The sequence below is a fragment of the Microtus ochrogaster genome, linkage group LG3, assembly GCF_000317375.1.
Source record: "Microtus ochrogaster isolate Prairie Vole_2 linkage group LG3, MicOch1.0, whole genome shotgun sequence".
NCBI lineage: Eukaryota > Metazoa > Chordata > Mammalia > Rodentia > Cricetidae > Microtus > Microtus ochrogaster.
The window spans coordinates 37,122,976-37,140,020 of record NC_022029.1 but is presented as its reverse complement, the minus strand read 5'-3'; the positions used below and the strand labels follow the sequence as shown (position 1 = coordinate 37,140,020).

The 17,045-nt window shown below is 44.1% G+C and overlaps 1 pseudogene; it reads right to left on the bottom strand.

Annotated features, from left to right (window-relative positions):
* LOC113457610 overlaps positions 1–16,739 on the bottom strand; it is a 17,345-nt pseudogene extending 606 nt beyond the window's left edge.
* Positions 16,740–17,045: the final 306 nt, after the last annotated feature.

The window sequence follows — 17,045 nt, the reverse complement described above, 5'->3', positions numbered from 1 at the left end:
GTCTGCAAACAGCTCGATCTTCATGCGACCAACTTCCTGGCCACCAATGCTGACATCAAAGAAGACCACTGGATTGACTGGACTTGAAATTGCCACCGCCTAGGCCCCGACCAGGAAGTCACAATTGAGGATCTTAAGAGAGAAAGAATAGGGATAGAATAGATCATTGCTCAGTGCCCTTCTGTCCTATCTAATGTGCCAAGATGGAAGAGACTTGAGAAAATAACTGAGTTGTTGAAAAGACAAATTAATGTCATTTCTATATTCAAGGGGAGAAGGATGTCTTTGTTCCTGATGGTATAGGAGTGGTGAAATCTGTAGGAGCTTGATCTCCTTGTCTCTGATACTCAATTTCTCCTTGCCGGATCCCAGGTAAGCCACTTGGTGGTAATAACCATTCTGTGGGGGTAGTTATCATAATTACTGTTCACAGATGAGGAAACACAAACCTGAGAGCTTGGGTGAGAGAATGTCTAGAAGGTACTTATCAAGCACTTAGTAAACGAGAGCTTGCAATAAAGGTCTACAATCGTAGCGTGTAAACTGTCATCACGAGAGTCCCTAATCAAAGGTCTTACTAATATCTGGAAAAGATCCATAGTAAATGCTGAAAGTTAGACACGGAGGTATTCACACAAGGTTTATATGACAGATCCCAAACAAATGAAGCCACTATTTGTGTGTGTAAGCTAAGAAATGACTCAGCCGCACTATGCGTGTGTAGATTGCAATGGCCTTATGAAATTTGCATAGGGAGGTATGACATATATCAAATTATGTGAGCTCTCTGTTTGTGTGCGTGTATATTAAGAAATGACTCAACACTGACTCACTCTTCTGTCTCGAGCTAGGCTAACACCATAACTCTGCCCACTATACTGTGTTTCCTCCAGTCTTTAACTTCTACTATTTCTGTTTGTGGAAAATCCAAAGGGGGTCTTGAAATTTAAAGTTTGATAGTGTTCTACATATCTCTGGTTGAAAGTATGGTCTGTTGGTTATGTGAAGTAAGGACATGACCACTCCCAGGTATGGTTGAGGAGAAGGGTTTTTTTTTTTAATCCTTTTTTTTTTAAACTGTAAATATGAGGGAGTACAGCCAGAGGCATCTAGAAGAGTCCAGAGCAGGGACAAAAATAGTACACTGAACATGACCAGCAGATCAAATTGGACCATGAGAGGATGTAGAAGCCCACAGAAGTGAGTCCACTACACTTTGACAAAGGTCAGAAAGTTTAATCCTACTCTTGGCTCTTTCAAGGTTTGACTTAAGGTGTGGCTACAAACAAGATATCTCTACCTAGGGTGTGGTTACTTGGTGTTTTGGTATTAAGATGGCTCACAGAGGTGGATCCACTCCATTTTCCCAAAAGTCAGAGAATTCAAGTCTATTCTTGTGCCTTCAAGGATATGACAGTAGGTTTGACCCAGGGAGTGGCTTCCTACAACAAGCTTGGTCTAAGGTGTGGTCGCTGCACATCCTGCCTAAGCAACAGAATGCTTAACTCAGGATATAGTTGCTTGATGTTTCAGGTACTGAAGAGGTAATTGCTCTGTCTCTGCTTTGTATCATGTTAAAGCAGTCTTTTGCCGTGCCCCGCCCCTTTGGGTTGAGGTATATAAGCATACGGAAAATAAACGCGGGTGAATTCAGTATTCACAGGATTGCCCGCCCAGGTCTCCTCCGAGTCTCTGATCCTTTTCTTTCTTATCTCTGTCCCTCCTAGCTAACATTTCTAATCCACATGCTGCCACCCTGGAACGTGTGAACCCCACTGAGGCCGGACCCCAAAAGAGGAGAGAGGAACTAGGGTAGGGTTAGAGAGGAAGATCTATAGGGGAAGACAAAAAGAGAGCACCAAGAGTTCAGGATTGAAATGGAAATGTTGCATAGGAATGAGAAGCTGGGGGAAGGGAAACCCAAGAGCTGGAAAAGTTTAGGATTGGGGTCAGGGTGAGAAAAGCCATGGTGCCAACATGGACTCTTTAACAGGTATCTGTGATGCGAGAGAACATGGAGGCCAGCATGTGCTTTGGTATAGAGAACATGGAGGCCAGCATGTGCTTTGGTATAGAGAACAGGGAGGCCAGCATGTGCTTTGGTATAGAGAACGTGGAGGCCAGCATGTGCTTTGGTATAGAGAACATGGGGGCCAGCATGTGCTTTGGTATGATAATAGACAGCACAGTTAGTCATTTGAGTTTTTTTTTTTTGAACTGACATTGGTGAGATCTCTATTTTGTCCACTTCTGTAATTTGGAGAGGAGCAAACATAAGCGATGATGGCTGGAGAATGTTTAATTTAGTGAGAGAAGAGTCATAGGGCTAAGGGCCTGAAAAGATTCCCTGTAGCCAGTTTCATGACATTTCATTAAATAGCTATTATCTTTATATGCATATGTTATTGTTAGGGCATAAATGCACATAGGTTACATAAGGACACACACACACACACACACACACTCACAGAGAAATCTATTACGTACTTTGAGGGTATTCCCCCATACCTGTCTACTCTTTTTTATCCATGTCCTTTAGTCCAGGTTCCCCCAGTTTCACTTTTACGTTGTTGGTCTGCATACATGATATTACATACTATCATAGTTTTTTTTAATAATTCCATGTATTCTGGTTAACTGCTGAAGCAACTCAACATTTTATCCTTTATATAAACTCAATATTATATAAACTAGTGGAATCTAAAATGTCTCAAAATGGTCCTCATGAAAACAAAAGAGCTATTATTTATATTTAGTTTCAGTTTCATTCATTAAAATTCTAAGTTTGGTATATTTGACTGTTCAATATAGTTGCATATTTTTATAAACACACAGTGTGAAAACTTGCATTGTTTTTTGCTGATAAGAGAGTATATAAATTAATCTGGATATCATTGGGATAGGTTATATGTGCAGATTAAAATTTCAGGCCTGGCAGACTGTGAATAAGTGCACAAACTGAATTTTAGTAGTAATATTGTCTAATATTACTTCAACCAGCTATGGTTAAAGCTCCACTAGATAAAAATTTTAATTTTGTGAAATTATGTCTAGAACATGTCTAAAAGCTGTAGTTGAAGTGCCGAGGGAAATATGAGTAGAGGTTAGATAGGGCTCAATTTCTCCAGAAATGTCAGCTAGTGTTGCGTATCTACAGCGGAATTACAGCGTTTGCCTTGTTAAGACTTGTTCCCTCAAGTAAAGCAACCCAAGGAAAGATGCAGCGAGTTTCTAAGAGACTCACACGGAGCTGTCAAAGGTGTCGAATTTTAATAAAAAAAAAACCCTATTTTCATTTTTGGGTCTGTATCAGTCACTTTTTGTTGTTGTGAGGAAACACCACTGCCAAAAGTGAATTCTGGAAGAGTTGATTGATTTGACTCTGTGCAGGAGAGAGAGACTTTGGTAGGTAAGAGCCCCATTGCCAGCAAGAGACAGGCACGCCAGGCAGACAGAGCTTAAGTGGGAAGTTTTATTAAGAGAAAGGAAATCTCTGTGAGTTCCAGGCCAGCCTACAAGAGTGAGTTTCAGGACAGCCAGAGCCATAGAAAAACCTGTCCTGCAAGACGAGAGAGAGAGAGAGAGAGAGAGAGAGAGAGAGAGAGAGAGAGAGAGAGAATGGAAAATGGCGTGTGTGTGTGTGTGTGTGTGTTTGTGTGGGGTGGGAGTGGGGGAAACCGGCCTCTGAGGACAGGAGAGGTGGATGAGAAAAAAAGAGAGAGGCAGAGAGAGAGAGAGAGAGAGAGAGAGAGAGAGAGAGAGAGAAGAGGAATAGGAAGAAGAGGTAGAAGTAGGTGAAGTTTCCACATTTAAAGGGACAGAATACTGCCTGCCCTACACACAGGCGTGACCCTGGGGTGAAGTGCTCTGCCAGGTCCCCCACAAGGGGCAGGGGCAGGTGTGCCAGGACTCTGACCTTTAGGCTCACTAGTGATTCAAGAAGGGGAGAAGGATGCATGGCAGCGGGCAGCAGGCAACTGGATCTTAAGATTAGCTACAGCATTTTCACCCAAGGGCAGAAAACAGAGATAGTGAACTGGACAAGGGTGAGACTGTAAACTCAAAACCATGCCTAGGGACATGCTTGTGCATCCTTCTGTAAGGATCTAACTTCTAAAGGTTCCACGACTCCCCAAATAGTACCCCCAACTGGGGACCACGTGTTCAAAGACCTTAACCCACGGGGACACTTCTCATTAAACCTACTGCTAGCTCCATCTTGCATGCCAGAATACCGAGGAGTGTTGGAGGTTGAGGGGCGAAGCCCCAAAGGAGTCTAAGAGAGATGGGGGGGCAGTTAGCTGTGAAAGAAAGACAAAGAAGGGAGGGAGGTCAAGCTTGTCTTGCTCAATTGGAAAAGATTTTTCAAGCTAATGGAGGAATGTGAATGAATTCTATTCATGTGCAGAGCTGGAGGCTGAAAGTGGGAGGAACAGCAGATTCCGGCAGGCCACGTGTGCTGTGTCTTACAGCAGCTCCCCAGTTCTTGCTTTGGCTCTAGAGCCATCTTGCTTGTGCACCCCAGTTTCTGTTTGCTCAGAAGGCATCACTTCTTTTAGAAACCCATCCCCCTCCAGTCTAGCCCCATCATTGCGCATGTGCAACCTCTTGCAGACAAAACTACATTAGGAAGTCTGTGGGTTAGGAGATGTCATTTTCAGAACACATGCTTCAACTCATTGCAGTTGTGTAGTCTGAGGTTTCTTAGGTGAGAGGTGGGAATGATCAGTGACCCCACAGGACTGGAAGGGGAAGCCAGGAGAATGGAGTAAAGATGATTTTCCTTTGGTCTTCTAAGTCAAAATAGAACTAAAAGATTTGTGGGGGCGGGGAGGAAGAACTGTTAGGGCACGTGGAAAACAGGAGGCTCTCATATCCTGAACTCAGGCTGGGTTCTTCACTGATAAATCCTGTAGGGAGGGGTTGCTGCTCATTGGAGCCCTCGGCACAGCCGCACTGGCTCTATCTGGATGCTGCCAGTCTTGGCCATGCAAGATTCATCTGGGTTAATATTTCAGTTGAATGCCATCCCTGGAAATAAATGATTTATATAAACCTTAGCTCTGAGTATTGAGAAAGAGGAGTCAGAGAGACAGAACAGAATTTAAAATTTTGGTAAAAAGGAAGCTTGATGGGAGTGAAATGTTAAGAAAAGCACATGTGTGCATGTGTGTGTGTGTGTGTGTGTGTGTGTGTAAGTGTGGGTGTAGCTTGAATGTATTTACTGTCAAACAGGAGGGCTCAGTGTCCTTCTGCGGGAAGAGGAGCTTGCTGATGCTAGGTCAGTATTGCCAGGGAACTATAGTATTTCATTCCAGGAGACCTTTCTCGCAAACATCCTCTGGACTCTAGGCAGAGCAACAGGGATGAATGTCCTAAATCCTGGTTGTTTTCTTCGTTTGGATTTTGTCCTAGCCATCTGGCGGGGGGGGGGGGGATATAGCTGTTTCCTCCTCAAGGGGACTGTGGCTCTCAGGCACACGTACACATATTATTGCCAGAGGCAAGTGACTCAGGAGAGGTCTGAGTCAGTTTTGAATTCTGCCTCTTTTTTTCCACCTTATATGTGTTAGCGGCCAACTGACCTAGTTTCTGAGGAAACAAAGATCCATTCACTTGCATTAATAATGTTTTTACTAGTAAAATTCCATCTAAGATCTGTGTGTTTCTCAGCTCATATAACTGATTTAGAAATTTTACATATAGAAATTAATGCGACAAGTCTGCAAGTGAGAGCTAAGGATGTATTAATAGGGCACTTCTGTCCTATGGGCATTTTAAAAACCTAATGCAACGACGAGAATTAAACAGCTAATATTGTTGAATCTCTCCTATTTTTATTGCATCACAGAACATTGGATTAGACAAGCCGTTGATGACTCTCAATGAAGATGAAAGGTTAGATAATACAACAGAGCTTCTGATGGTGTTCTGTAAGGCCTGGCTGCTCTTTAGGCTAAAACTTACAAAACTGTTAGCCCGTCTTAGAGTGTAGCTGCTGGAGTCCTGGGAGAAGGAGGATCAGACCTCTTCCTCTTTGCAAAGTTCACAGCCGAATGGGGAAAGCGGAAGATGTTGCTGGTGCTGCCTACAGGAGGAAGGAAAGGTTGAAAGTGAGAACTAAAGCAGAGATGGAGCAGTGGGTCTCACAGGAGATGGAGAAATGTGTTGGGATGCACAGACACTTGCAGATGAAAAGAAAGGCTGGCACATTGCTTGCTTCTTGGTGTGGATGTCAGTTCTTGGAAGGAAGCTACCTGCACCATCCATTGAACTTTCTGCAAGGCTGATTGGTTAATTAGAACGCCAATCATTATGGAGAGGCTGGAATATTAAGAGTCCTGAGCCAAATTATCTTAGGCCATCTTTTGCCCTTTTCATAGTCATTTATTGACCTCCTCTGTGTGGGAGATGATGTCTTTGGGGCCACTTGGTAAATCCTTTGGGATGTATGAACAGATAGCTAGACCCACTAACCAACAGGCTAAAAGTGCCATTAAAGACTGATTAATGAAGATTTTTATGCTTTGCTTTAACTTACCTACCTACTGTTTCCACCAATATGTTTTAGGTGTTTGATTCATGGCTTTCTTTGTTCTGTTGCTATAACATCTCAACGGAACTGTTTCCACACTGGAGCATGGAGCTTAGTAGTATATATTTTGAATTCCCTAATCACAGTCACTCACATTTGACTTGTAATAACCAATCCCTTATGCCCTTTGAGGTGGGTTGTGTGGGAGGATTTTTATCTATTTATTTATTTTTGTTATTATTGACAATGGAAGGGATGACGGAAGGCTTACGAGGAGATGTGCAGCTGTGTGGAAAGGGACAGAGACACCTTGCTAAATTGTTCAGATATTATTTTTATGGGCTGTAGCTTTTAGGTACTAAAATAACTCTTAACTGATATTTTGAAGGAGTTTTAAAATGGTCATAACGGTCTGCCAAACTCTGATTAGTCAAGCATCTTTCCAGGTCCTCAGCCTGACATTGTTAGTCCTGTTTCCATGGTTACTAAACTTATGATCCAAAGTGTGTATGTGTGTGTGTGTTTGTGTGTGAATTCCATCCCTGGATGATATTTATTGGCTTCAATTGTTGGCTTTTGGTTTCAAATGCTGAAGACTTTGGAAGTGAATTAAAGATTTGGGAAAGTGTTCTCTACCAGAAATAGATTTTTACTAAGTCCTTCTCTCTTCCTACCCACTTAAGAGCCGAAGAAAGATTTTATAAACTAAGAGGAGATGAGAGCTGGAAAACAGGGAATGGCAGCTACTGGATAATTCTGAAAGGAAGCAAGATGGAACTCCTGGGTGGCCTTACTGAAGCTGAGGCAGAAGGGAACCTGTGTTCTTAGCCTTAAGACAAACCCAGGTTGGTGGTGAGGTCCCTGTGACTAATTCCAGGTATGACAGAGGGGGCTTGAGTCAGCTCTCAGCCCTTCTCGGTCATGTGGAGATGGGCAATTGGTGATTTAAGTCTACAAGGTAGAGATGGTAGCCTGAATGAATGAAGCTTGTGTTGGGATGGGAGTCCGGATTTTCTCCCATGGTGCTTTTTCCTCCCAGCCTCAAACCACATGAACCATCCGTGCTCTGTAGGAGCCACCTAAAAATCACTGGTGACATGGAGTAACTATGAGAAGGCCAGATCAATATCACCTTACCCAGCTGGATCTCTCTAAGGCAGCAAACTGGTGTCCTTCCTTCCTATGGCTTCTATTTGAGAGGGGAGAAGGACAATGTCAAGAGATTGTGTGATGAAGAGAGACTATAAGGTACGAGGGCCGCACAGGTACCTAGTCTTTACTGGTCAAAGATTCCTGGTTCTCCCGTAGGCAAAGGATGGGGATTTACCCAACAGCAAGGTTACCTTCAGGACAGCATGCTTCAAGAGTAGAAATTCACCGTGTATGGTCAAGGAGGGGTAAGAGATGATACACTGGAGAGCTTCTCACTTGGGGTGAGCTTGAGTTCCATAAGGGAGGCGAGTTGCAGAAACCAGCTTTCAGGATGGTGCAGCCAACCAAGGGAGCCAGGAGAGTGAAACAGAGCAAAGTCACCTGCCTCTGCTCCCTGCACCATGGGGGCAAGGGAGGAAAGCTGGGGAGGACTAACCCTCTATTGAGGGAGGTTTAATCTAGAAAGTCCAAGTTTTGGGGGGCCAGGATTTGCTAAGACCTTGGGGACAGGGTGGGGGAGGAAAGTCTTAGACATCAGACATAAGTCTTATTAAACATAAGAGTTGAAATTTTGCATTGGAAGAAAAACTTTTTCATATCTTGAAGAAACCGGGAAGGTAAAAAATGTCAAGGTATCAATAGACAAACAGGTTCAACAGGATCTGAATGAAAGCAATCAAGAGAGAAAAAAATACGATTGTACCTTATCGAGTATTGTGAGTACTCGTGGTGTGTGTGTGGGGGGGGGGAGGAGGGAGGGAGGGAGAGGGAGGGAGGGAGAGAGAAGAAGCACTAGCAAAGCACAGGTAACCTTGTGGTTGAGGGGAGCCAGCAGACCCACTCTCTGGGATAACAGGGCTGTGAGATCAGCTGAGAACAGGTTCCCATCCTTGCTCTGGACCATTCTGGCCTTTCAAGCACTGCGTTGGCATCATTTAAGTCTCTTATAATTTAGATGAAAACAAAGAGAAAAAGAGTGTGAGGGGACACTAAACTGACCAATGAGGTTTCTATAACTTGGTGTCAAAAGATAGTGATTTGAATTCCTCACGGAATCACCATGACTGCTTTCTGGGCACACATTACTCTTTAGTAAGTCATTGATGTGACTTCTTCTAAGATGGCCACTAGATCTCGGCATTCTTTTGTTTTAATCATTGGTCCTGCTAGCTCAGCAAAGCATTAGAAAGATGAGCAAATGTCTATGAAATGAATATAGCACTGGTGTGATTTAGATTTGAAATGTCCCCTAAAGACTCGCGATGAAGGCTGTTCTCACTGTGGTGGAGGTTTCTGGAGGGTGAGCTTATCTGGGAGCTCTGATCACACCAGCTGATAAATCCTGTGATGGAACTTGATAATATTACTGAGATGTACGACAAACTTCTGGAGGTGGACCTTGTTGGAAGACGTAGGCTCGTAGGGGTGTGCTCTAAAAGGATATCCCTGGTCCCTTCTTTGCTTACTCTTTCTACGACATCGTGAAATGGAGAGCTTGGCCCCACCAAGCATTTTTTTGCCACGATGCCCTGCCTTACCACAGGCCCACAAGCAAAGGAGCCATGTTACCCCCCAAATAAATCTTTCCTCTATTGTTTTAATACGTGTGTTTGTGCGGTGTTGTGTATGTGTGTGAGTGTATGTGTGCAAGTGAAAGCCTGTGGTTAAAAGTGAGCATCTGTCTTTGATCTCTCTCTCCTTTTGTTATTTAAGATAGGTCTCTCACCGAACCTGGAGTTCAATTATTCATCTAGGCTGACTGGGCAATGAGATTCAGGGATCCACCCATCTCCGAACTTCCCTGATTAAGGCTGGGTCACAGGTACCCACTACCACATGCAGCTTTTTATGTAGGTTCTAGGGATCTGAACTCTTTGTGCTTGAATGCAGGCACTTTACTGCCTGAGCCATGTCTTTAGCCTTCTTCCCTTTGAGCTTCTCTTAGACATTTAGGAACATTGACGGCTACTTGGCTAGCACAGCTGTTAGTAGAGAAAAACTTAAAAATTAAAAATACGTAGCAATCGTCTCCCCATGAGAAATATTTAGTACCCACTAAGAGAGAGTCGTGGCTCATAATCTGGGATATTTCTAGTCAGGTGTGGTGGTGCATGGCTTTGATCCCAGCACTTGGGAGGCAGAGACAGGCAGGTCTCTGATTTCCAGGCCAGCCTGGACTACAGAGCAAGTTCCAGACAGCCGGGGCAACACAGAGAAACTCTGTCTTGAAATAACAACAGCAACAAAATTGTGATATTTCTTATCCCAAATCCTTTCTTTGCAATGTAGGCATCATTGTGATCATAATGTATGTATATGGCACCCTTGCTTTTCAGATTTTGTAACACTGCTCACTTCATTGACAGTTCTTTCTAAACATGCTGATGGAGGCATGGTACTCAATTGTTTGAATTTATAGTGGTTTATGCAACCACTCACTCATATCTTGTTTTTGGGACAGGGTCCCACTCTGTAGTCTAGGCTGGCCCAGACCCATTCTGTGACCTCAAACTCACAGGGGTCCTCTTCCCTTATTTCCCCAAATTCTGGGATTACAGGTGTGAGTGGGGCCAGCTTTCCCTGAAGCAATCACGAGGGTGCTGTCTTTAACAAGGGTATCCTGTGCTGTGTGGAGGACATGGGGAACCTGAAGATACTATATTCTTCTGTGTAATAGCCACTCCCTCCTAAGTGCACGGGGATGAACTGGGGGCTCCCATAATCAAGGCCAGCTTCTTAGCTCTCCCAGCATTAACAGCTTCCAGGGCTCTCTGATCATGGGTGGAAGGGAACTGAAGGACGGATAGACCCACGAGAGCCTATTCCGCATCTACAAGGTGAGTATGTGGCCACTTAGGAGAGATCTGGGGCTGACAAACACAGGCTGAGTGTCTCTTATCAAGAATGCTTGGGACTGCAGGGCTTTGAATTATGAATTCCGCCCGTAGTTTGAAATTTTTGCATACACAGGAGAAACCTTAGGAAGGTGACAGAAATCTGCATGCAAAATGATTTCTGTTGCATAGATGCCTTATATGCATACATGGGAGGGGATTTTTGCAATGTCTTTAGTGTGTCCACATCATCTGAAGCCAAGTGTAGAATTTTTTATTTGAAGCAACATTTAAGTACCCCCTCCCGCAAATTGGAGCATTTATGGGGCTTAGATTTGGGGATTGTGGATGTTGAATCTGTCTTCAAGGATTTTGCAAGGTCATAACCAGTGGGTGGCACAGTCTAGAATCCTCCAGGGGTCTGTCTGATTCGAAAGTTCATGTTCTTTGCACAACCCTCATTTGTTTTAGCCAGCTTTTATTCTTCGTGGACACACTTGAAAGGCTAAAGAATCCTGGAGAGACATGGGATAGAAACAGCCCTGTCTGCTGCCTCCTCTTCCTGAGGCTGGGGAGAAGGCAGATTAGGGCAGGATATAGCAAAGGCCACTCAAGACAGTTGGTAATGACATTTTCTTTTAGGTTTGCTGGCGATCTGCTCTTGTTTGGATCCTGGCTATTGTCTAATGATCCCGTGTGCTAAAGGCTTGATTTCCAGAGTGCTGTCATCAGACTGCAGTGGGAACTCTAAAAGCTTTAACAGGAGTTTTGGAATTCTGGAGACACGCCCATTCTTTGGACTCTAATGAGACTGTGGGACTCTGGTTCCTTTTTCCTCTATTCATGCATAGCAATGGGATGGACAGCTGTTTGGATGTTGGTGTATAGAGTTGTCACAGGTACACAGCAGTGGGGCCAGTTTGTCACCAACTGAAGCCTCCAAAAATGTGAGCTAAAATAAAAATTTCCCCCTCTCTAAGCCAACTCAGACATTTTGTTATAGTTCAGAACTAATATAGGACTACAAAAAATATGTGTCCCTGGCACCTAAAGACTGGAGTGAGAATTTATTTGCTCTCAATTTCCCTAATGATTCTTTAAGGATGCTAGAATAATCTTTCTGTCACACAAAGGAACACATGAACAAAATAAAAGTAACTCAGCTAGGTGATTCTTTTTGCAAAAAGGTGTAGCAGAACCCAAAACTGGCTAACAAAAACACCAGGGTCAAGATGGAGGCTATCTTTTGTCCATAATGTAGGTAGTAAGGTTAATCTCACCGTCAGAGAAGACCAAAACCACAGTTTAAAGCCAAATTTGAAGCAAATTTTAGTTAAATACTAACCAAGTGGATGGGCTCTTGGCAGGTCTATACCTGGGTTCCCAAGAAACAGCCCCATGTCATTTTGCAGGAGTTTAAAAAGGGAAAACCCATAATTCACTGCATTTCCCATGAGGTCCAATCAGGGACAATCATACATCCTGACGTACTTCCTGCCTGCATACCTCCTGCCTACATCCAATCAGGGGCAAGCATATATATCCTGATGTACTTCCTGCCTGCACACCTCCTGCCTACATCCAATCAGGGTCAAGGTACTTCCTGCCCACATACCTCTCATTCACGTCTGATCAAGCACGTCTGGTGCAGATGGGTCAAACAAACTTGTTTAGGGAGTGAAAACAGGTGGCTTGTTATCTCCCATAAACAATGGCCTCCAGCATTTCAGGGACTGTCTGGGGCAAGGGGCTTGCAGATCAGAAGCATTTTTGCTTCACAGCTCTCTTAGGCACAGTAATTAAAACTTAAAAAGTAACTCTGGCTCTCACATCAACTGTCTGTCATCTCATTGGTGGGAGTTTGACGTCATGACCTGACATGCTTGACTGAATGCAGCAAAGGGGAAAGTGTGGAAAATATAAGCCCTTGCAAAGGTTGTCCTGTCAACCTTTGGTAGAAGAAAAAGAGCTTTTCCCAGGAAGACATGAGCTTACTCTCCGCAGGGAGCTGTTTTGGAGTGCTGCACCCAGACCGCTTCTGAATGACTCCTCCGGTTCTCCCTTTACTCTTAATCATGAACTTTTAGTTATTTTGAGAGATCGCCACTAGGAGATGCACAAGTTTCAAGGACTTTAGAACAATCTGTGCTCGGTGATGTTTCCCCCCATATTTACTTGAGCTTCACATGTTTCTTTTGTTCTAAATCCATCGAGAACTAAAGGCAACACATGTTATCCCCAAACTCCCCAAAGAGATGAAAGGAGTTTTGCCTTTTTATCTCCTGGCAGAACCTGGAGAGAATGAAAAAGTCAGACTCCCGTGCTAAGGATAGTTCAGGGTGAAGGTCAACACTGTTTTACCATGTTGACAAAGGTGATAACCATAGCAGTGCTGACGGATGCCTTTACTGCGCTCTGCTTTGGACCAAACACTGTGGTGGGGTGATAGGTTGCTCCTTCATCTCAGTTCATGGACACACTCTTATTCCTACTCCGCAGAGGCTGAAGCATAGAGAGGTTCAGAACCTTCTCCAAGCTTGCCTACCTAGGGTGTAGATGAGCTACCATGTAAGCTCAAGACTGGAGTTCTGACTCCAGAGTCAACTACTTAGTTAACTATACTGCTTCCTGATTATTACCTCAACTTCACAGACAAGACTCTATGGAGCAGAGGTCAGACCAGTTCAATGACCTGTCCTGAGTCTTAGCTGGTCAGGGGAGAAGTGTAGAGCAGATATTTCTTCTTCTTCGTTGTTGTCATGAAGGAATGGCATCTTCTAGCTGCCAAGGGGAAATGAGGAGGAGGTGAACTGAATCTGAAGGTCTGAGCACGGAACAAGCAGCAGAAGGCTACTAGCATACATACGACCTCCACTGGGCTCCTGGAGGCTGTGCCCACCTCTGCCTGATCTGTAGTCACTAGGTTCACTGAAGGTTGCCTGCATCATGGGGGCTTGAACAGAAACACTCTGAACATACTTTACCTTATCCTGGCTTTGTAGCTGTCTTATCTGGGGAGACAGGTGCATCTGGGTCCTTGCTGCCATCCTGAATCACTTTGTCCCTATAGAAAGTTAATTGCCCCTTCAATCTTATTCCTCTGCTTGGATGGTTTTTTTTGCCCCCTCTCTGTCCAGGATTCGATGTATCTGCTGTTTGTGTCCTTGAGAGAGCTTTACAGGTGTCACCCAGGTGGCCTTTCTACGTGTGCACGCCCCACTCCATCCTTCTCACCCTGGGCAGCTGCCTTTGAAATTTCTGAGTTCTACAGAGCAGCGGAGGCCCCACTTTGCTGTAGGTTAAAACACAGTCCACAGGAGCGCTCAACAACAGTTAGGAACAGTATGTTCATCTGGAGGGGCTGAGGGGCAAGACAAGTCAGGTGGAGCCCTCAGGAATGATGGGTAGAGAGATATGCTCCCTGATGGACAGGAGAAAGATCTTGGGGGAGAAGGGAATCCTCCCCATCAGCAGAAGACATACATAAATGATGAATAAATACTCAGGTTCTAAATGAATTCTCCTTTCTTCCCTCTCTCTTTTCTCTCTTTTTGCTTTTCATCCTTCTCTCATTTACCTCTTTTTTTTTTTTAAATTCCAACACCCAATAGGTGTGTGCGACTATTTTGGTGAAAATATAGTGCATCACAAGGCGCCTGCAAAGCTAGAACCAGAATACAGTTCTCTGTGTGAACCCCTCAGGCAACCATCTCTTCCAACAGTCAGATTCGGATGAGAAGAGGCTTCAGAAGCTTTATTAATCCCAGTATTTTATTGGGGGGGGGGGGAGCTTTATTAATCCCAGTATTTTATTGGGGGGGGGGATGGGAATTTCAAATGTAAGTTTTGAATAAGAAGATTTAAATCATTAAGGGCACAATGTGGAGGAGAGTGTTGGATGGGATTTTAGCCTCTTGGGTTGCCATGGATACAATGAGTGAGGCTCCTGTCAGGCCACCTAGGTGGTGTGATCCATGATAAGGTCTTTAAACTTCATGTATGTAGAAGTCACTCCAGACTTGTGTGGTAATAACTATACAAAGCCAACCATTTATGGCCTGATGGGACTTGCTTGTGTGTCTTAAACACTTTCAAGACAAATAAATTGTCCCGGGAGTCTATATTTGGTGGCCCCACTGGTTTTTTTTTTTCGTCTCTGTGTACACAACTGAATTGAGCTGGCTGCTTGCTCTTCATGCAAATATAATGGTCTAATTGTCCCATATTCCAGGGGGTGGGTATAGAGCAAACCCAGGTCCCTGTGGGAACCCATAGAAGGGAGGTGACTATTTGGACTGTAGTCTGTAGTGGAGACAAGTTAACGACCTTGCCTGGGGCATTCCAGAGTTTATTCAACGATAAAATTGGCCTCCACTTCTCCACCGGGGCTTGTGTGGGGTGGGGTGAGAATGCAGTTAAACATACATCCTAGAGGCATTTTAGCTTGGGAGGAAATGGTAAATCCCCTCTGTGATTTGAAAATGCTATTTAAAGAATTGTGCCAGAGATTCTTTCTTCAAACTCAGCTCCTATGAATCAGAAAAACAAAATGATAGTTTAAATATTGAAACACCCTTGTCAAAGCAACTGGTGGGTGGCTGAAAAGTTCATCTCCACTGTCACGTAAATATGCAAAATGTAGTTATCAGATTGGATTATATACACGTATATTTTACTAAAACCAGTCAAACTGGTTTGTATTGATATAGCCCAAATGCGTCATTGGCCTGAAACTCATAGCCAGCAAATTGGATAGGAAACTCTTTAGTAAAATAACACCCATACCCAGAATATCAGCTTCCTAACGTTATGACCTTGGCAGGCTTGTAGGTTTCCAGTTTTGTTGGCATTGATGACCAGTCCAAGTTATGGCAAGGGTAAGGGTTGGGCAGTTGCTAGGAAGACAACTCTAGACTGAGACTCCTGGAGTATCAATCAAATGTGCGACAGGAGAACAGAAAAAAATGCAATGCTGCCTTCTGCTGATTGTCACCTTGCATCGATAGGGCTTTCTTTCCCCACTTAGACCATTTTGCAGATGTTCTGTTATCGACTGATGGGCTAATCCAATTAATTGGAAAGAAGGGAGGCTGTAGGAGCAACAAGACCTTAGTTTCTGTTCCTTCTGATGTGTTAGGCTAAGAGTGGCAGTGACAGGGAGTCAGGTGAGCAGTCAGTTCTCAGGGCAGGGCGAGGAGGGCAGTGTAACTTGCTTTCCTTATGAATTCTTCCCTTGCTTAGGTTTGATCAGAAGCATGTATTGGTTGGGTTGCACTGATGGGACATTGCTGAGAGAGAGGGAGAGAGAGGGAGAGAGAAGGAGAGAGAAGGAGAGAGAGGGAGAGAGAGAGAGAGAGAGAGAGAGAGTCCAGCCAGGGGAGTGTTGTGTTAAATGTACATGTGGAGACTGTATTGTTTTAAAATATAGCGATGACCTTGAGAACACATTGCACACTGGAGCTGGTAAGGAGACCAGGCACAGGCTTAAGAACTTGGATGGCGTATAAGCGAATGATAGAAGGAAGGGCCATCAAAGGAAAGGGGTGTTCAGTGAGGAAGTAGGGGGATCCACAAAAAGAATGGACCAAAACAGGCCTGAAGGGATGTTAACAAAACAGCTTTAACAGAAACGATATGTTAATATTGGCATATCAGCCACCGCAGGTGCCCTCCAACAGTAGAAGAAGTGAACAATGGAGAAGCTGAAAAGGGGGTTCAGAGGAAGTGTGGAGATTCTCCATGCTTCCTACTTAAGTTCTCCTTAGAGCCATTTGACCCCCAAACAAAGATTATTTACTTTTTTAAAAAGTGAGAGAAAATCTTGAGGTTAAACTGAGCAAGAATCCCTGGCCCTAGAGCAGAGCTAACAAGTCTGGCCCACAGCTGAATTTCAGGCAGAATAAAAGGAGAGAAATGTCAGTCAGATTGCCCTGGAGAGAAAAGTGCCCTCCCTTAAAGTCAGGAGAGAGGAAACAAGGATCTAGAATTTGCTTGGGGTCAATGAAGGCACAAGGTTAACAGACAGATACCCTTAAAGAGGAGGCTGTGCCGTGGCACGGAAGACGGCGATAGTTCCTGGTTAGACAGATAGTTCCTGGGTCAGAGACTGAATGGTAGCCGCAGGAAGGCTTGATTAATGATGGTGACTCTCCATGGCAGTGGCCGCCGTGCCTTGCTGAGCTCTCATGGCACACCGGCACCGTGCTAAGTAAGCTCATTACTGGTGTTATTTCATTTGTTCATGGTCTAGCTATGACTGTAGGCACCATTTTTATTTCCACCTCAGGGATAAAAGACACTGAGACTCGGGGAGGTTGAATCACTTGGTCTGGGACACTAAGGGCCAAGATTTGGAACCCAGTCTATTGTCACAGGCTGACTTTTGACACTGTGCATGTCCCCAAGACTCAGTTGCTCAACAGTTTCTTGTAACTTTCAAACTTTGTAACTTTAAAACTCCTACTTAAGCACTATGGTGCTGTGTTTTTAATACTTTGTCTTTATGATTAATTTCTCTCTCTCTC